Genomic DNA, 21,017 nt, shown 5'->3' with positions numbered 1-21,017 from the left:
TGAAGATTTGTTTCCACAGGATGTCCAGGGGCCATTTTCCATCGATCCTGAGAGATGGCTATTGCGTATCAAGTGGTGAATGTTCATGAGTGCAATGGACAAAAGTCAAAATAAGTAGAGTGTAGCAGTTTTTATTAACCTCTGGTGGGAAGAAAGTCTAGTGCACAATAAGTAAGAGGAACCCTGTAGCTGAAAGAGAGGGTCATAGCCTGGTCTGGCGTAAAGGTCATTTATGCATAGAGGGCATCTTATGAAGGACTGTTGAGAAACCACCTGGTGTGACCAAATTTCAGCAAGAAAGGGTGTTGTTTCCAGTGAGTCGGGAGTGGAAGCATTGAGCTAAGGTAAAACTAGTGCGGGGGTACAGCTCTTAGAAAGAAATTCTCCTTGAAATCAAGGACTCTTTCTGTGTTGGCAGGGAAGCCATTTGAGGAATGATGTGGTCTGACTTTGGGATATTTAATAAGTTCTTCTCAGTGTCTCAGGGGCAGAATGACTGCCTAGTATGTGATGATGATGTCCTGGGTTCAATCCCCAATATGTTTGTATGTGTGTGTGTGTGTGTGTGTGTGTGTGTGTGTGTGTGTAAGAGACAGAGAGAGAGATAGAGAGAGAGAGAGAGAGAGAGAGAGAGAGAGAGAGAGAAATATATCAATGGATTGGTTGCACATCGCGAGAATAAGAAGGGAATCGAGATTAAGATCAAGGGTGAAGAAAGTTCTTCCTGCTCTGTGGGTGGAGGAGGTTTGGAAGGTGAACAGGATTAGATTTTGAGCAACATGAGAGTTCTATAGAAACAGATTACTACAAACACAGTTTTGTGTGGTGGAAATTGGAAATCAAGGCTCAGAGGAGCCAGACTCCCTCTGAGACCCACAGCAACCTTCCTGGCATCTCCATAGCTTCTAGCGGTGGCCATCAGTCCTTGGCATTCTTGGATGGCAGCTTAGTTTCTACTATCTCCATAAATGATACATCAGGGTGAAATTCTAAAAAGGGAAGAGTTCTGTTTTGTTAAGGGACTTGACAATCTTCAGAACTTTGACATTCTTTAAGATAACTTTACCAAGAAGGTATGGTACCAACTTGGAACTGGAAGTTCTGAATGATTTCCTGGAAAACTGAGGAAGTCTTAATCACCAAAAATAACTAAATGACAACCAACATAGGTTAGGCACTGGCCAAGAGGTGGAGTATGATGCTGAAGAAACTATCCCGGAAGCAGCTTTCTTTGAAGAGAGCGGCATAAATGTAAACATGCTATAGCATGGAGATAGTTAATCTTGGAGAGACCCTGTGAAGCTGAAGGTAAGGGTAACCAGTGCAGTCCGAAGAGGAAGTGGATCACAACGCTTCTTGGTAGAAGTGACAGATGAGAGACCTGAGAATCCAGTCAAGAAAAGGGGAGCAGATATGGGGGTGACGTCCTCTTGTAGAGACTCGTCAGAAGAGATTGCATTCAGAGAGGCAGCCATTTTGCTCAGCTGTTGCATGGAGGATAAGGGGTGCACCTGTAGAACGCAGGCTGCAGTTGTTAGTGGATGCTAACCACCCAGCTCAGGCTAAGGCATTGTGTTTTGTCCTATGGGCCTCCGCCTCACTCCCATAATCCCCTGAGGGACATCCAGGGTGTTCTGTGAACTGACATTCTAATACGACAGCTCTAGAGCTGACAACAGCTTCTTTTCTAAAATGAAAGGCCTGAAGTCCCTCTTACTTTTCAATTTCTGCTCATCTCACATGTGACATAATCAAGTGCACAGTCTTCAGTAGTCAGAACCCCTGGATTGATGCTCGATGAAAAGAAGCAAAGGCAGAACAGCCTTCTGAAGTGAGGGAAGCTGCCGGGGTATTAATTATTGCTGGGTTACTTTGAATTCGTGTTTTTCCTTCAGTGTGAACAATGAAGCTTGCGTTCCATATCCATCATAGGGGGTTTTATTATGCCTTCCTCAACATTTCCCATTAACTTATAAAATTCAAATCAGTTCTGACATTTCAAGCTGTCTGTTAGAGACTTGATCTGGAGGCACTGAAATAAAGAATTTACTTCAGAAGGCAGAATAGAGCTTACCAGAGGCAGGGAAGGCAGAGGGAGTTTGGGAGAAGGTGGCTATAAAGCTGAGCAGAGTTAAAGTTCTGATATTCCCATGCAGGGTGGGAGACTGCAATCACCAATAATAAATAGTGTATTTCAAAATAGGGAAAAATGTGCTGTATGTATGTATGTTGAAACATCATACTATGGGTATAGCTGCATGAAAAAAAAATGAAACCTAAAAAAGAATTTAACCTATTTTTACCAAACAAATCTGCATTCATTTGTTGCGTGAGTCTTGGGAAGAATTGGGAAGATTAGAATATGTTTTTAAACCACTATACTTCTAATGGCTGTTAAGCATGTTAACTGTCAAAAGCAATTTTGCATTTCTTTTTCTGAACAGAACTTTGAACAAATGAGTGATTCCCCCTCCTCAGACTGCAGAATAACACGAGCAGAGAACATCCACAGATCAGACCTTATGTGCTAGTTATTAATTGACAAATTCTGCATACATTAAATTTAATCTTCACAATAACAGGGATATTCTTTCATGGTCATTGTTCGACCACAATGTGGATACAAGTGTCATAGCAGCCAGGAGAGTTGTGTAAAGAAAGTAATTGTGGGACGGGTTCTTGATGAGTCATTGATGAGGGAGAACCCAGTCTACTATGGGTGGTGCCAGCCCTGGGCAAATGGTCTTGAGTTATACAAGAAAGCAGACTGAGCAAACCATGAGGAGCCAGACAGTAAGCAGTGCTCCTCTGTGGCTTCTTCAGTTCAGTTCCTGCCCTGACTGACTTCCTTGGATGATAGATGGTGCTGTGGAAACGTGAGATGAAATAAACCCTTTTCTCTCCAAGTTGCTTTTGGTTATGGATGACATTTTATTGTCGCTATAGAACCTTAATTAAGACAGTAATGCAACTAGGAATATAGCCATGCCAGTCTTATGAAGGGCTGCAACAGAGCCAGCCAGCCGTGGTACCCAGAGCCTTTGAAAGGTGACAGTTCTGAACCAGGGGCAAGGAGCTAAGCAGATAGACTTTCTAATCTTCACAAACCATGAATCTGCTGAAGGAATGTAAGAGTGTTTTTTTTTTGTTTTGTTTTGTTTTTATTTTTTTTTTTCAGGGAAAAAGAAGACCTTTCCCTGGATCTCTGTCTGCCTCTGTTTTCATACCCCAACCTTGTAAGCTCTCCATCCTTCCTTGAAGTACTCTCACGGTCACTGAGCTACCAAGCAAATGAGTGGATTCTTTAAAAGGAGACGTTGCCTCCTAGGCTTCCATTGGGTTGTGTTGTACAATTTATGATGCCTGGCCGACTCCACCTAGAACTTAAATGAATTCTGGTCGCTTACAGTAACTGTGGTCAAATGATCAAGTCTACTGATGAAATGTCCCAAAACAAGACAGGCCAACGCGAGAATACTTTCTCATGGAACCCGTTAGGCAGGTTTTATGCTTGTATTACAAAGCCACAAGTGAGAATTCTTAGGCCTCCTGTTTCTCTCTGTCACTTCAAAATTTCCCTTTCTCACAAAGCCAGTACGTACAGTAGGATCAAAAACCCACTGCGATTGTTCTTGAGTTCTCAGTAGTCCTCATTGTCCGCTATGTTCAGCTAGTCAGGATTTATCCCATGCTTTTTCAGACCTAGGCCAGCTGGCCTTGGTGAGTTCCCGATAGAACATCCCCATTGTCTCAGTGTGTGGGTGCACCCCTCGTGGTCCTGAGTTCCTTGCTCGTGCTCCGTCTCCTTCTGGTCCTGATTTGGAACTTGAGATTTCTGTCCGGATGCTCACCTTACGAGACCTGGATAGAGGTGGGCAGTCCTTGGGCTTCCCACAGGTCAGGGAACCCTGATTGCTCTTCGAACAGATGAGGGAGGGGGACTTGATCGGGGGAGGGGGAGGGAAATGGGAAGCGGTTGCGGGGAGGAGGCAGAAATCCTTAATAAATAAATAAATTTAAAAAAAAAAGAAAAAAATTTCCCTTTCTATTCAAAACAAGCAAACAGCTAAACAAAGAGATGCTCACCGTTCCTTAAGCTATGCTTCCCTCCAGCCAGAAGAGGGCGCTCAGGACACATTTTAGAGATTTCCTGGGCAGCTACTCAAGGGTGGGAAACTTCAGCAATATTTTCCATTCCGAGTCTCTTTCCTCGGGGTAACATGAAAAATCCAAACTTTAAGGAAGTGTGTAACATGCTGCTCTGCGTGAGAGCCAAGAGCCTTGGTCCCTCTTAGGGCACTAACCCGAGCTTAACGCTGGAAAGCGATGAGTAACACGACTATAGTTGGGATGCCTGTTTTTACAGCACAGGAGGGGAGTGGTAGGGTGCCGGCAGAGGTTTGGAGACCGGCAATACCAGTGTTTTGTATGTTCTTGGGCATGCTACACGTCACCATAAAGAGTTAGCTTTCCAGCACCTTCCAGTATTTACTGTGACCCCAGATACAATTTCAAAAGTGTACACTGGGCTCCCTTTGCAAAACATGTCTCCTTCAATTCTACCATCCTTTTCTAAAAACCTTCAGTGAGCAAACCTTCAGTGATGAAAGGCATCGAAAGGCATCGTGCATCCCTTAAGAGGAGCACGTGCGGAAAAAAACAGCGCTGCACTCCATAGCAAATGTCCTGGTGTCTTCTTCACTAAAATATGATCTCCTCCATAGTTCTGTCTGTCCATTCCAGAGAAAGAGCACGGATTCAGGATTCAGCTAGAACACATTCAGCTCTGGCTCGGGGATGTGATTTGGGGCAAATCTCCTAATTTTTAGTTCAGTTTCCCCTACAGCCTAGATAACGAGTCTTGTCCTGATCTGCAAGGACTTTTAGAAGAGCATCTATGTTTGACTCATTGTTTGAGCAAACCAGCCTGGCTTTAACCAGTGACTCCCGCCAATGCTCTCCGGGCCTTGCTTTGTTCTATCCAGATAGTTCTGGTTTCTAAGGTGAAAAGTCAAAGTTTCCACTCATTCTCCCCTATAATTGTTATATACATCAAATTATCTCTTTCATAGAAATCCTCTTTTTTCTTGTGGAGCTCTGCGTCCCATATATGGCATGGGCGGTTTTTTTGGTTTTTGTTTTTTGTTTTTTTTCTGTTTCTCCTTTGCTCTGTTTTGTGTGTGTGTGCTACGTACTCCGGTTCACTTCTGTGAGCACACATGTGTGTTCATGGAGGCCAGAGGTTAATATCAGACCCTCCTTTGTCATTCTCAACATTGTTGGTTGGTTTGTCTGTTAGTTTGTTTATTTGTTGGCGGCAGGGAGGACACAAGATTTCCCTGTGTAGCCCTGGCTGTTTTAAAACTCGCTTTGTCCCGAAACTAGATTGGCCATGAACTCAGAGTTCCGCCTACCTCTGCCTCCTAAGTGCTAGGATTAAAGGTGAGCACCAACACTGCCCAGCTTCAACTTTGTTTTCTGAGACTAGGTCTCTCACTAAATCTGGAGTTCATTGTTTGGGGAGACTTACCCAGCAATCCCCTGGGCTTTTATCTCCCTATTCCACTAGAATTAGAGGCATGCTCCAGGTCCCTTGGCTTTTATATAGGTGCCAGCCCTCCAAACTCAGGCCCTGTGCCCAAGCACCCCTCCCCAGTCCTGTATGTGAGAGCAGTTGTGATCATCCAGAGAAAAGCTCTTAGACTCAGACCTACTAAAACCCCTGTGTGGAAGCAGGAGAGGGCTCATAAGACATCTTACAAGGAACCCAGGGCTTTGGCCCTCCCAAAGGATGTGTAAGCAGTTAACTTAAGCAGTAGCCTCTTCCTTGGACATAGCCACCATGTTGGTAACCCTTCATCCACTGTCCTTTAAAACCCCAGGTAAGCTCAATGGATCACAAAGCTAGACTTGAATAGAGCCATTTCTTTGGTCTGCCAATGCCGTCTCTATCTAGGGTGCATAAAGACTCCTCGATAAAAGTGACATAGCACTTACATGTGGCCCTCTCCATGCTCGGGATGCTAATTCCAAGATAAACACGGGGGGTGGGGAGCCATTTCTAAAAAGTTAACTTCAGCAACAGTTGGTGCTGAGTGGTGTCTTAGAGAGGATCTAACGTGGTTCTTAAATAATATTTTAGGCCAACGAGAAGGCTCAGAGAGGACAGGCGCTCACCATCAAGCCTGACATACTGAATTCAACGGAGACACAACCCCTGCAAACTTGTTCTCTGAACTATTCAAGAGCCCTGTGACATATCAATGCACACACATCTGTATATGAAACAAAGTATAATTTAAAATTTTTAAGAGACAAGAATCTCAGTAAGTAGTACAACTATGCTAAAAGTCTGTCTTCAGTAATATTGTATATTGTATTACATATGGGTAAAATATATGCAGAAGTGAAACTTTCAGTTTAAATATTAACTTTATTGCCATCATATGTTATTTGCAACAGTCATTAAAGGAGGCAGATATTATTTACGATGTACTGAGGTGCTAACTGAATCTCAGAGTCAGGTTTTTGGACTTCCTAGGTCATTTTTTTTATACAACATAACATCATTTTATAGGCCCATTACAAGCTATTACAAGTCCAAGTACATTTTTAAAGAACGGGGTCTTCTTTAAAGGTCCTCTCTTGATCTCAGCAAACATGCCAGGAAGTGGTGTGATACCTTTGGCTACTCTTAACTTAAGAAATCCAATGGTAAAATAAATAAATAAATAAATAAATAAATAAATAAATAAATAAGAAATCCAATGGTAATATGGAGAAATGGTTAAGAGCACTGGCTGCTCTTCCTGAGGTCCTGAGTTCAATTCCCACCACCCACGTGGTGGCTCACGTCCTTCTGTAGCCATCACAACAATCCTTTTTCTGGTATGCATGAAGACAGGTCACTCATCAACATAAAATAAGTAAATAAATATTCCTTTTTAAAAAGAAATAGAGTATATTTAAGCTGATTCTGGCTACCTCACCAACAGGTAAACAAAGGTTTTGCAATTCTTATGAGAAAGGTAGACTGTACAGTCCCACGAGGAGAGTGTGGCAGTGAAGGCTGGCTCTTCCGTCTTTTGGCTAACAGCACTTCGGAGCAGCTGCTTCATAGTTGACAGTTAGAGGAAAACATAGCAAAGCGAAAGACGGTAGGGGCCCGTCACCATTTGGATGATAAGAACTGGAGGCCCTCATTGCAAATAACTAAGCTCTGACTGTTCCTCGAGCCTTCCGGTGCCCAGGATTGTATACCTGTTATTAAACTCGCTCTTCGCAATGGGCATGTTGTGGAGATGCTGACAAGAAGAGATGTAAATGAAAGTGTCAGAAATGTGTAATCTGTGTTTTTAGCAGTGCGAGACACTAAGACCAAGGGCAGGCTGGGGGGCGTGGCTGTGTGGCAGGGGCTTGTCAATCATTAAACAACCCTCAGAGTTAGTGGCCGTCCACATTACATGAGGACAGATAAGAAAGAAAAAGCTCCCGGACTTTCTGATGCATGATTCAATGGCTTTCACAGGAAGATAGTAGGAAAATAATGTCACAATGGAGTTGGGAAACATTGTGTAGCAGGCACTGGGTGATAAGCTATAGGTCTCCTCTCTTAATTCTGTGAGCTTTTGAGACATGTGATGACACAAAGGATAATCTCAGTAGGACTACTCCAGGTGCAAGGAATCAAGTGAAGGGAGGGGGAAAGCAGGGCAGCAACAAGCTGCGCCGCCACTCAGACTGAAGGAGACCATGGTACAGGAATGAGAGGCAGCAGAGGTGGGAAGGAGGCCTGTGACAGTAGGGGACATGCTAGCCAGAGAGGGTGATAGGTTAAAAGGATCAGGTGATTTGAGGGTGTGGAGGCTGAATAGCGGGTACCAAAGTCACAGGACATAGGGACAACACCCAGCAGGATGACTGTATCTTGAGAATAACTACAGACCAGCGGTGGTGGCACACACCTTTATACCCAGCACTTGGGAGGCAGAGGCAGGCAGATCTCTATGTGTATGAAACTAGCCTGGGCTATAGTGCAAGTTTCAGGGTAAGTTCCAAAGTTACAGAGATACCCTGTCTCGAAAAACCAAAAATAAATAAATAAATAAAAGATTAACTAGAAAAGATGAGTTCAAGTATCCGAACACAAAATAAAGATAAGGAGATGGAAGACCTAATTCCTTGTCCCGGTTTGCGCAACGCCCACTCTACATGTGTTTAAATATGTGAGTATAATTACTGTACATCATCAACTTAGAAGTTGCGGTAGGGAATGGGGACATAGGCTATCCTGGTCACAGCACATGGCACATGAAGATACATGCATCGCACTTCACATTCTACCCAAGAAATATATGTAATTAAATCATCTTAGAAAATCATTGGAAGGTCCAAAGAATTAAGGCTTCACTATATTAATATTGGAGAGAAGAATAAGTCACTTTGATGTAGAAATTTTTTTGAAACTCAACATATAAGGGAGATTAAACTGTACTTTTCCTCATTGATGTGAATCAAAAAATATCAAAAATCTTCACTTCTAAAATCCTGCTGATTGTCAAATATTACAAATATTTCACAACTCTAGGAACAGGTTAGGCTTGTCCTGAGGCTGCATGGTCTCTGAGATTAGAAATTATCACTATGACATAACCCTACCTATCTTAAACAGTAACTAGACATTTAAGTTATGAAAAATTAAAACATTTCCCAGAATTAATGGTCCAATCACAACATTTTGAATGTTTTAGCGAAAGCTTACTATGTGGGTGGTCTGTGTGCATGTGTGTAGGCACAAGAACAGGCTTATTTGTTCCATCATCCAACCCAAGTTTAATGAAGGCCATGATGGGTCTCAGCAACAAGGAAGTGGACTTCCTGGCCTTTGCACACAAACCTAGTAGAAGAAAGTGAATGCTATAAACCATAAAATAATAGCATCATAAGCACAGTTCTGTGGGTATGTGGAGGAGGTACTGGTCCTGCATATTGATCAAGAACTTACTGGGTGGGTTGGTTTGTTTTTAATTAACTGGGCATGATCAGAAACGCTTCCTGGAGGAGCAGATGTCTAAGCGGAATTTGAATCGAACATGTGAATTAATTAAGTATTTGAGAGGATGAGTAGTTTAGAAAATGGGAATAACAGCTGTAAAAGAACAAGGAAAGCGAGGCTTGAGTGTGGAGAGCTAGAAATAGCTCCTGTGACTAGACTACAGTGGGGACGAGAAGGAGAAATTAGGAGCATGGCAGCCTGGTGTGTAACGTCACCTCAGTCCTGAGGGGCAGGACATCACACACTGAAGCAGAGTCCTGGCTTGATGCCACCTGGAGAGGGACGCGAACAGCAATGACAAGAATGGACGATAGAAGGGTTAAGGAGTTTAGGGCAGGGAGTTGGGAGGCTGCTGAGCGACATGTGTAGATGATGAAACCGCAAATTAACGTAAAGGTAAAGTAGTAAATGATGAGGAAGAGACGTATAGAGGAAAGATAAAACTAAGTAGAATTGATAGACCTACATGCAGGGGTTCCTCTTGAGTATATGGATGGGTAGTTATTAGTAAAGGACTGTGTATGTGCATGTGTGTGCTTATGTGGCTCTGTCTGTCTTTCTGTCTGTGTTTGTATCTGTATGTTTCTATGTCTGTGGCCGGGAGTGGTGGGTCAGTGGATAGAAAGGCAGAAGGAAGGGGGCTATAATAAATTTGATTTAATCACATTAATATAGCTGAAGTCCTGACCATATTTGTATGATTCAGAGATGCAAGCTGGAGACATGAGAAGACACCTAGAAAGAGACCACAGTTTGGACTTGGAGTGTCTCCAAAAGACCCGTATGTTGAAGATTTCGTCCTTAGCCAGTGGTGCTATTGGGAGCTGGTAAACATGCGGTAGAATGGAAGGAACTGGAGGTATTGGGGACATGCCTTTAAAGGGAGTTTGGGGACCTTAGTGCCCCCCTTGCTTCCCAGTCACCATAAATTTCCTCTGTTGAGAACTGGCACCAAGATACATACCACAAGACCAACAGGAACAGGTCAAAGAACCCCAACCATTAACCAAAACAATCTCAAATTGTGAGCCCAAATAAATTCTTTTTAAGTTAATAATCTTGGGTGTTTTGTTATAGTAATTGAAGGCCGATACGCTCAGGAGACAATCCATTAACTCACCGATGAGAATGTGCAGAACAAGAGAAGAATACCAATACAGAACAGACGGATGAAAAATAGACCAACAACAATAAAGAGGGGCCACGCAAAGGGGGTCAACATGACTTGAATAAAATTAGTCAAAAGCCCAGGAGAGTGTTCAGCCCACCAAAGCTGGAGGGCCATTCACAGACTGATCAAGCCATTCCGCCAGAGGCTGGGGCAATGAGAGGGGAACCAGGCAGTGTGCTCGCTATCCCAGAAGGGATAGAACCTACTCATTTCCAGCACCATCAAGTCACACAGAGAAAAAAGAGGAGAGGATAAAAACCGTGTACCTTGGCATAACAGAGAAAAGCAAAGATTTGCTCAAAGACTGCCAGACTCTATTTCTCTTTTCTTACCTTGCCTGATGTGATGTCAACTGGGGTATGTAAGACCTATAGATCCTTACCCATCCTTGCCAACTCCTAAAAACTCTTCAAACATTTCCTCCAAAACTCCAATACAAAACCTGAGCTAAAAGCTATTTGAAACCTTTGTCTCTCAATGATAGAAGCAAATACACATTTTTTCTGAAGAAACAATATTATGCACAACATGCTCATACGTGATACATGTCTGCCTTTTAGCATCCAAACAAAATTTCAATTCTAAAACTGCGTATTATTTCAAAGACTAGATTATGGGCATATAGAATTTGTGTGATTTTTTGTAGTGTTTTATCTGTATTCGTGATCGTGTCTGTCTGGTGTAAGCTACCTTGTGGAGAAAGGGAAGAAGATGATGCTTGAGGGATCCAGAAAAGAATACTGGGTCCCCCAAAACTGGAGGCACAGTCATTTGTGAGCCTCCTGATGTGGGTACTGGGACGCAAACTCGGATCCTCTGGAAGAGCAGCGAGTGCTCTTAAGCTCAATGCCACCTCTCAAGCCCCCAAATTATTATATTTCTAACACCTCAGAAAATACACTGTATATATTTTTCTTTCTGGATTAAGCACCCCTGATGGAAGCCATATATAATATTTATTTTGAGTGCGAGAAGCCTTCTGGCAGAATCCAAGTTACTGGACCAAACAACAGTCTATTTGTCCCTCTCTATGGCAACTCTCGCCGCTGCTCCAGTGCGCTCATTCCACCGAGCCCCATGGAGCCTGGAGGGTGCTCCCTGGCTCGTGAAGACGTCCTGTCCTGAAGATGACCTCGTTCCCCTGAGCGCTGCTCGCTTCCTTCACTTTATGGCCCAGGGGCTGCTGGCTCCCTTTCCTGCCCTGCACCTGGGCCCGCTTCCGTTTTCTTTTCCATGAAATCTTCGACCGGGAGAATCTTCCTCTTCTCCTTTGGCAAGCTGGGGATCATTACCATTTCAGAGCTGATGGGGGGGAAAAATAACTTGGAGGGAACACTGAGTTCAAGCCCTTCCTCTCAGAAATAAGGATACTGAGGTGCGGAGAAGTGAAAGGACTTGGCTGTAGTGACTTGGTGATTTATGACAAAGTGGGGACTTCAATCCAAATGGCTGCCCCACTTTCACCATCAAGATTCAAACATTGAATGAATGGGTGCTCTACGGTCATTTATGTAAGTATCTACTTAATGATGACTATTTAAGGATGAATGTTTTCATTATGCTTTGCTGGATAACTGGTGACCCAATATTTATTGTCTCTTCTAGAAACAATGCCTTGAGTTTCCTCTCTACTGTCCTTTCTCCATCTCCATTTTACTCAGTGAAGCAAGGTCTGCTCAGTCCACAAGTTCCTATGCAGAACATAGCTGAGGACTGCAAGCTTTCAGCATAGTGTTTGGTTTAGGAATGTCCCCTGGCCCAGTCTGAGATCTGGGAGAGAGACTACCATGGAGCAGATCCTTGTAGTTCCTCCCTGGACCCTGGCTGCGTCCGGCCTCAAACTCCTTGAACCTTTTTGCCATCACAAGAAGGCACTCACCAATTCTGCTAGCATCTCTAAATTTGAGGCTCTTGTTTGAGCCTCTATATCTCTTATTGCTGTATTTCCTCCTTCCTGTGAGCTTTGGAGTCCCATAAACCAATAAAGACCCTTTGCTCATAAGTCCAGTCTTGCAACCCAAAGTGCTTTAACCAATGAAATGAGCTTTCACAAAGTCTCTTCAGACCATGTCAGTGGAATGCGAATCATGATTTGACTGTCTTTCTCTGCAGACCAGATACTTTGGGAATCCCTGAAGTATAACAACCTTGCTTTGAGGTAAAGGAAGGAAATAAAAGGACAAACTGTGTCACTGTGTTGTGCTCCAGTTTACAAAAGTGATATTTGGTGGTTGAGGGATCAGGGCTAATTTTCTTGTGTCGTGGATCTGTGAAATCTGTTTGGTTGAACTGAAGCCTTACACAAGCATAAGAAATCATTATGCCGCCAACTGAACTCTGGGCTTGGGCTTTTTCATTTATTTGTGTTTATGAAATCATAATTTCCTGCTCTTAAGACAAAAAAAAGTTAAAAGGGGCTTTTAAAGTTAAATGGGGTTTTTGTTTAAATAACTAAGTCCCAGAAGATTCCTGTACTTCAAACCACTGTAAAAGAATAACATGGTAATGTGTTAAATGCAGATGAGTCAAAAGCACCAGACTGTTTGCCTTCAACTCCACATGAGTTTATAAACCAAAGGCAGAGCTTTGATTCGTAAAAAGATTCTGGGGGAAAACTGGCTATCTGACATGTCCATCTTCCCACATCTGGGCATTTAGATGGGTAATTACCTGACCTGCATATGGAAGGTACCTTCTTAGGATCTCCGAAGTGTAGGAGGAGCTGTGCAGAAGTGTCTGAGTTAAGTAAAGCCTCCTGCGTGCCACTGCCCCAATAAGGCAAACCACAGGCTACCATGCAGTTTCAGGTTTAGGAGAAAAGGGTGAGGGACTCTTAAAGATATCAGTCGTGACTGTTAGAGACCACCATCTATTGAAAACAAACTTCATTTCTTTTATTACATGTTGTGGGATATTAGCAGAAGATGCTTATGTTGTGGTATACTTGTTTAATGATGCAAAAGTGTGTTGCATTCTTTTATGTTGCATTTGTTTAACTCTGAAGCTGTGCTACTTTTCCTGTCTCAAACACCTGATTGTTCTAATAAAGAGCTGAACAGCCAATAGCAAGGCAGGAGAAGTATAGGTGTGGCTTCCAGGCAGAGAGAATTAAATAGAATGGGAAAAACAGAAGGAGGAATGAGGAAGGGAGAGTAGGATGTTAGGGGCCAGCCACCCAGACACACAGCCAGACATAGAATAGGAAGGAAAGAAAACATATACAGAAACAAAGAAAGATAAAATCCCAGAAACAACAGGTAGCTGGGATAATTTAAGTTAAGATAAAACTGGCTAGAAATAAGCCAAGCTAAGGGTGGGCATTCATGAGAAAGACTAAGACTCTTGTGATTATTTGGGAGCTGGGTAATGGGTGGCCCAAAGAATAAAGAGTAAAAACAACAACAAACTACAATTACCTTTCCAAATTATCCACCTACCCACTTCTATTTTTGTTTCTCTTTATTATTATTATTTATTGATTAACTTTTTATTTGGCAACTTTATACATCCATACAATGTCTTCCAATCATTTTTCTCCTTCCTAGCCTTGCTTATCCCTCTCCCAACCCTGTCAATCACCCCCCATCCCTACCAGTCACCTTTCCAGATACCTGACTTAGCTGTCTTTTACAACCCATTTCATTCATTCGACCAGGGTCATCTCCAAGACTGGATCAGAACTCTCCGTTGGTGTCCAGGGAGGTCATGAGTGAGTGCACATTTAAGGGCAATGCCTCCCTTTCTTCTACATCTATCAGTAGCAAGTAGTTCTTCAGTGAGAAGTAGGCCCCTTGTGAACTGTTTCTTCATCTTCACCCAACTCTTGATCTGTCCAGGTCAGCCCCAGGACAAGCATCTGCAGCTGTTCTGAGTTAGTGATTGCTCTGAGTTCGTCTTCCCCAGACGGTGGCATTTCGTGGTCCTTCTACCCATCTTCAGACTCTTAGACTCTCTCCCCCACACCTTCCTCAGTATTCCTGGGACCTGAGAGCAGATGGTATAAACGTTTTTATTGAGGCTGTGAGCTCATCTACCTGGTATTCCCAAGGGTCTTCTACAGCCAGAAGCAAAATTATTCACTAGAAAGAGAGGTTTCTTTCATTAAGACTGAAAGCATAAACATAAATGTTTACCAGCTGATGCTCTGACTCTTTCTTATTCTGATTTATTTATACCATATCCCTTTCCACAGCTTGAACTTGTCAATCTCTGTATACCTGAGGGCCTTTGCACAAGTCTTCCTTGTTCTTAGAAAGCTCTTTGATGACTCTGGAAATTGGCCTATAGGATATTCTTGAAAAGATCTTCCCTGATACTCCAATATGCTGTAGTTCATACATTATTATCTTTCTCATAGCAAAGAACTCTGATAAATCCCTTTACAACTCTTATAATGATCATATATATCTTATTATTTACTTAGGTCTATCACTTCCTTTTCTGAAGAACCTAAACTGTTTTCTTGCTCACTAAGGTATATCCAGGACCTTGACCAGTGCCTGCTGAATCAATACTTAGTACTTGAAAAGGCAGGAATGCTTGTGGACAGTATCGAAGGGTGAAGGAATGGATGTGCCCAAGATTCCATTGTATGTTCACTGTCTATGTCTGCATAGTGCTCTTAAAAGCCCATACTATGATTGCCTACTTTAATTTTTTATTACTTTATTTATGTATTTATTGTTGGGGTATGTGCATGCCATAGTACCCATGTGGAGGTCAGTGAGGAACTCTGGGGAGCTGCTTCTCTTCTCTTCCTACACTATGACTGTGTATTTCTCTAATATCTGATTATGGATACTTGACACATATGATGTATAGCTGGGCAACATCTATCACGCCACTGTAATTCTAACATGTAACAAAAGTTTGAAGAGATTTAATAAACACACTGGTAAGCAGACAACAGTGAAAAGAAGAGTAAATAAAATTGTATTTTCCAAGTGTATGTATCACTGGTATAATTTGTTTCCACATTTTTCAAGGCGACAAGTTCCAAACCTACCTACATGTTTTAATTACTAAATTGGAATATCAGATATTGGAACAAAATAATCTGTATTTTGACTGAGGTTGCTAGTTTCTCTTTATACAAAGCTGATTTGGCTATCCGGATTTATTTAAAAAAAATCTCTTCTGCAGAGATTTCTTAATTCCTATACAATTTGTCCTCATTGAGATAAATGTTTTTTGTTCAAAAGGGAGAAGGGATTTTCTTTAGAATTATTAGGTTGAAATAGCTACAGTCTGGCAAAAACAAAACAAGATACAGAATCCTTCATGCACTGAGCTCTTAGAAGGATGCCATATGCCAACAGATCTGAAAGTAACAAAGGTAATCTACCCACATGTGCGACCCAGAAACGCCTCTCGGAGCCTTTGGTCTGGATAGCTTTGGCAAGCCCACTCCTTCAGTCCTCACTGTTAGGATAAAGATTCCACAGCGAGGAGAAAACAAGAGTCTTCCTTAGGGACTATATTATGAATTTTTTTTAAATTTCCACATTTTCTATCTTTAGCTTTTGAAAAAATATTGACTGTACTCACAAGTTTGAGATTTATGACAGGTTATGAGGGATTTTTCAGTATAGTGTGATCCAACCGCTGTCTTTGAAGTAGCGCCTCCACTATAATGTACTTCACCCAAAAGAGAGAAAAGAAAAATAGGCTGTCTCCTTGAGAACAAGAACAAACGAGTTGTACAAACATGTTTTGTAAGCCACTTGCAAGGGTAGAGGAACTGGCTGCAGGCTGAGTGACCGGCAAACCAGCAAGCTATTTACAGCCCTCAACTAGCTACACCTAGGAGGCAAGAGAGAGCCAAGACTTCACTCTATGACTTTCCAGTCATCTAACTCTGCAATATCAACCTGCCCATGGGGAGTGGGTGGAGGTCTCACAAAGGGGAGAGCAGCTTGAACTCTCAAAAAAAGTCAGGAAAAGAGAAGGTCAGAAGACAGAAGTTCCTACAGCCAGTTTATTGTAAGTATTGGATGAATTACCCAAGTTCAGGGTTCAACATTTTATTCCTTTATAAATATTAGCCTTACAGTATTTGTCTGAAGTGCCAAAAGTAATTACCATAATTCATCCTCATAAAATTCTCTGCATCCCCTCAAGAAAGCTGCCATAGCAAAGGTCAGGATACCAGCCTAGGCTGATTTTGTTCCTGGGGAGTTTGTTGTAGACATGGAGAATTTTAAGAGCATCATTCTGAAGTCTCACATTCTCAACTAGAGATAGGAAAGTGTCTACGGCTCAGGTGATCCCACAGGTATATGGCTATATAGTGGGTGAGAATTATGTCAGGCTTCGTCTATTTCTTGTTGCTGCTAATTTAGTTATTTTATGTTTTTACATCCCAACCAAAGTTTCCCCTGCTTCACCCCTTTCCTAGTTTGTCTCCCCACTTCCTCTCCCCTCCACTCCTCCATCCCAACCTTGGCCCATCTGTTCCTCTGCCACTGTTTCTCTTCGCATACAGGCAGGGATCCCATGGGTATCAGGCTTCATCTATTCTGATAGCTGGGAATTGGTTGTAAACAAACCAGGAGTGCCTTTCAATAGAGAATAAGTTAGACAGTAGTGAAAAACTGAGTAAGTTCTAGTTCAAGGTTGGAAACAATCTGATTGAAAAACAGAAAAAGATGAAAAAATGCAAATGTCACAATAATCATCAAAGAAAAACAGGCTGTCACTTTGAGATTTTGTGGTGGAATTGGCAGATGTTGGAGGGAGAAAATTTAAAGTGTAAAATATAAATTAATTTTTTTTAAAAAATGTTACCAGAAAAATGTTGAACAGCAAGTTCTCAGAAGAACTAGAAGAAGCCAACAACTATTTGGAAAAAAAAAAAAAACATTCCATATCGTTATTGACCGAGATTACATATAATCCAGTTCAAAATGTCTACCATCAGAAAACAGATAACAAACTCTAGTAAAGATGCAGGGAAAGGGGAACTCTACTACACAGCTGGCAGAGACACAAACTTGCGCACCCACTATGGAAGTCAGTATAGAAGGTCACCAAAAAGCTAAAGCAAAGAACTGGAGAGACTCCCCTGCTGGGGTGTGTGTGTGTGTGTGTGTGTGTGTGTGTGTGTGTGTGTGTGTGCATTGTTTCACAGACATACCTGAACTTGTGTTTATTGCTGCAGGTTCACAATAGTCTAGTTGCAGAATCTGCCTAGATGCCCATTAGCAAGTTATTAGAAAAAGAAAGTGTGGTATTATCCACAATGGTGACTTTTTTCCATCAAAAATATAGAATTTAAACAAAACTCCAAATTTTACAGTTCTCAAATAGAAACGTGTTTTCTTCCACGTAATGGTGTTATACCAGCTGTAAAGGAGAATTAAGCAAGGTTATTTTCAGAAAAAATGGATGGAACTGAGGTTATTATGACAAATGAAATAAGACATTCTGAGAAAGACAAACAGCATAAATTTTCTGTCATATGCACAACCTTCATGCATGTCCACACGTACAGAGAGAGAGAGAGAGAGAGAGAGAGAGAGAGAGAGAGAGAGAAGGGAGACTGTATCAGGACGTTAATGTAGGTAATGTACGGTGACAGAAGAATAGAACTAGGAAGAAATAAAAAATGAAAATATAGAATTATTTTATCTCATAGTCAGTGACATGTTTGAATCAGAATTGACCCTTATCTCCCAGATGGTGGTATTATGTTGAATGTTTGTCTATTACTGAGATGAGACAACATGACCAAAAGCAATTTGGGTGGGAAGAGTTTATTTGGCTTACACTTCATTATTGAAGGAAGTCAGGATATGAACTTCTGCAGATCAAGAACCTGGAGACAGAGGTTCTTGATGCAGAGGCTGTAGAGGGTGCTGCTTACTGACCTGTTTCCCATGACTTGCTCAGCCCGGTTTCTTATAGATCCCTCAACAGAAATCCCATCACCCACTATGGGCTGGGGCCTTCCCCATCAATCACTAATTAAGAAAATGCTCCACAGGCTTGCTGCATCCTGATCTTATGAAGGCATTTTCTCAATTGAGGTTCCCTCCTCTCGGATAATGTTAGCTTGTGTCAAGTTGACAGAAAACTATTTAGGACAGCCTTCCTCTGGTGGAGCCTAGCTGGAGAGAGTAGGTCACTGGGGTCCAATCTTGGGTGATTGTCCCTGGCTCTTTTTCAACATGTTCTCTCTGCTTCCTGGTCTGCCAAGATCTGGGAAGCCACTGTCTCAGACTGCTTCCACTGGACACAGAACATCCTGAGCCAACCTGCCATCCCTGCGCTGGGCACATCTGCTACTGGCCTGGGCATGGACTATAGGCTTAATGAAGTCTGTGGTCATGGTGACAGTGTGGTTTCTGGGTCTGGGAGTGCCCGTCTCAAGCATTCATTCATTGGGTTGACTTTATGCATTGACTGGTATTAGAGCAGGGTATAGTACTGAGCCTGGTGGTGAGATCTCTCCAGAGCTTCTGCCTTTAAGGATCAGCCTGGAGTCTGAGGATGTGGATTGCCCAATGCTGAGTTTCAAGTGAGATGGCATCAGCCTTAGGATTATTACATTCCCGGCTCTGGGGGCAGGGGGCATTCCCTGTGCTACCTGTAAGAAGAGGAGATGCTTAACACTAGTAATTCCAAACTCTCCTTTCTACACTGATCACTGTTGCTTTCTTGCTTCTGCTATGTCCCCAAGTGCTGTAACCTCCCCTCAGGAAAAGCCAAATGGGACAAGGCCACAGGCAAGATCATATTAAATGATGAAAAGTTCCAAGTTATTTTGCTAATATCAGAAAAAAGACGTTTGTTCTTGCGGGATGCAGTCAATATAGGACTAGGTGTTCTAGTTGAAACTATTAGGCAAGATAAAGAAATGAGAAATACGAAAAGAATAAAGGGAGGAATGAAATTATCTTGATAGAGCATATGCTTTCACACACAGGAGACTGTGAAGACTCTCCTCTCTCTCTATATATATATATATATGTGCGTGTGTGTGTGTGTGTGTGTGTGTGTGTGTATACTTGTATATCCACCTTTCCCAATTTCATTCTCAGCTAGTAAATGAATGCAGCAAAATTATAAGACAAAAAAATCATCATGTATCTATAAACTATCCTATATACTAATAAGGAAGTATTAGAAAACAAATCAAGAAAATAATCTCATTTATAATAGTTAAAAATAAAATTAATTACTTGAGATAAATGTAACCAAAGATTGGGAGGGAAATAATGTATTAAAAAAATACAAAAGTGGTTTAAAAAATCAGTGAATAAATGCACAAACAAGTTAGAAGATATTCAATATTTGGGGGTTGAAAGTTTAGTACTGTTAGATTGTCCATACTACCCAGAATAATCTACAGATTCAATGTCAACCCTTTCGAATTACCAATGCAATATTTTACAGAACTTTCAACATATAAGGTGGCGATGACATTTACTTGTTTTCTTTAGTTGTTCACTCTGTACATTTCTGTAGGTGTCTCCATCTGGAGCTTTATTTTAAGTCTGTTTTAATGCCAGGCAGAATTTGTAGAACACTGTGAATCTCTCTAAGAGAAAGCGAATATAGAATGCTGCTCCGGATGGAAGGAATAGCTCCCAGGCTTTTGCATGTCGAACTCAAACCCACTGAAGGTTTCAGAGGGCGAACCAGAGAGACACTAAGAACAGACACACCATAAAGAGAACACAGCCTAGAGTTGCTCAGAAGACGAGCTCAGACCTTATTTAAATACACAGAAGACTAGTACGTCCTCAGTCAGTTTTGAAGCCATTCCCCCACAAAGTATCTAATTTCAGAGTGGACCTATATAAATAATGAAATCTCCACAAACTAAAAAGTGACCTTGCATTACATTGAGTCCTAGAACCTTAGAATAAATGCAGCATAGATTATAATACTGAAAAGTCAGCAATATAAAGCTTAGGTTGGGGTGTGGCTCAAGTTGTACACTTACCTAGCAAGTGTGAGACCCTAAATTCGACCTCTGGCACTGAGAAGAAAGTCCACACCTTTGAGTTGAGAGCCAGAAGTGTCTGAGTGTCTCAGCCAAAAAAAAAAGTGTCAGACTTCTCAAGTACTAAGACAATCACAGACTGATCAGGGAGAAACTTATAGATGAGGGTTCCCTTTCGTAAGGTCAACACTGCCCAAAGGGCAGTTGGTATATGGATGCTCTAGTGGCAGGGCCTGGCATCCCACTTTTTGGTCATTAACCCAGAGTACCTTGTACCACACTCCCACACCATGTCCAATCGATTGTTTTTCAGTCGTGATTGTACGCTTCTAGTGACAAAACATTGCATTTCTACCTGAGTACATCTTAGGCTGTTTCAAAAAACAAAAATAAAAATGTTCTTGTTCTTCTTGTTGTTGTTGTTAGTGCTGGGGTGGTGGTGGTGGTTTTGTGTGTGTGTGTGTGTGTGTGTGTGTGTGTGTGTGTTTGTGTACAATTCAACCATCTCTTAAGTTTCTAGTAGTTAAAATCCATTATCTAAATTCCCATAAATTCCCAATAATGTAAAAGCAAAATGTCTCGAGATTTTATTCCATATGTTTACAATGTTACAGGTTATTTTCTTCCCAAGCTCCAGGAAGTGCTTGTGGGTCTGGGAGTCTCCTGGTTCCTTCATTCTCGATGCCTGCTCATAGTGAGTGCATCCTGGATTCCCTTTCACGTGGTTCACAAAGCTTCCTACCCAATTATGTCCCAGCTGTGCAGGGCTTAGCTCCCATTGCATTTTCCAAAGCAACAAGTATGAAAAGGACTTTGCAAAATTTTGCAGTAAAGTTACTAGA

Source organism: Microtus oregoni, unplaced genomic scaffold (assembly GCF_018167655.1).
Source record: "Microtus oregoni isolate MIOR12 unplaced genomic scaffold, Mior012 000022F_ref0000154, whole genome shotgun sequence".
In the NCBI taxonomy this organism is placed as follows: domain Eukaryota; kingdom Metazoa; phylum Chordata; class Mammalia; order Rodentia; family Cricetidae; genus Microtus; species Microtus oregoni.
The sequence above is the reverse complement of the archived record's forward strand: the minus strand, read 5'-3'. Positions refer to the sequence as shown.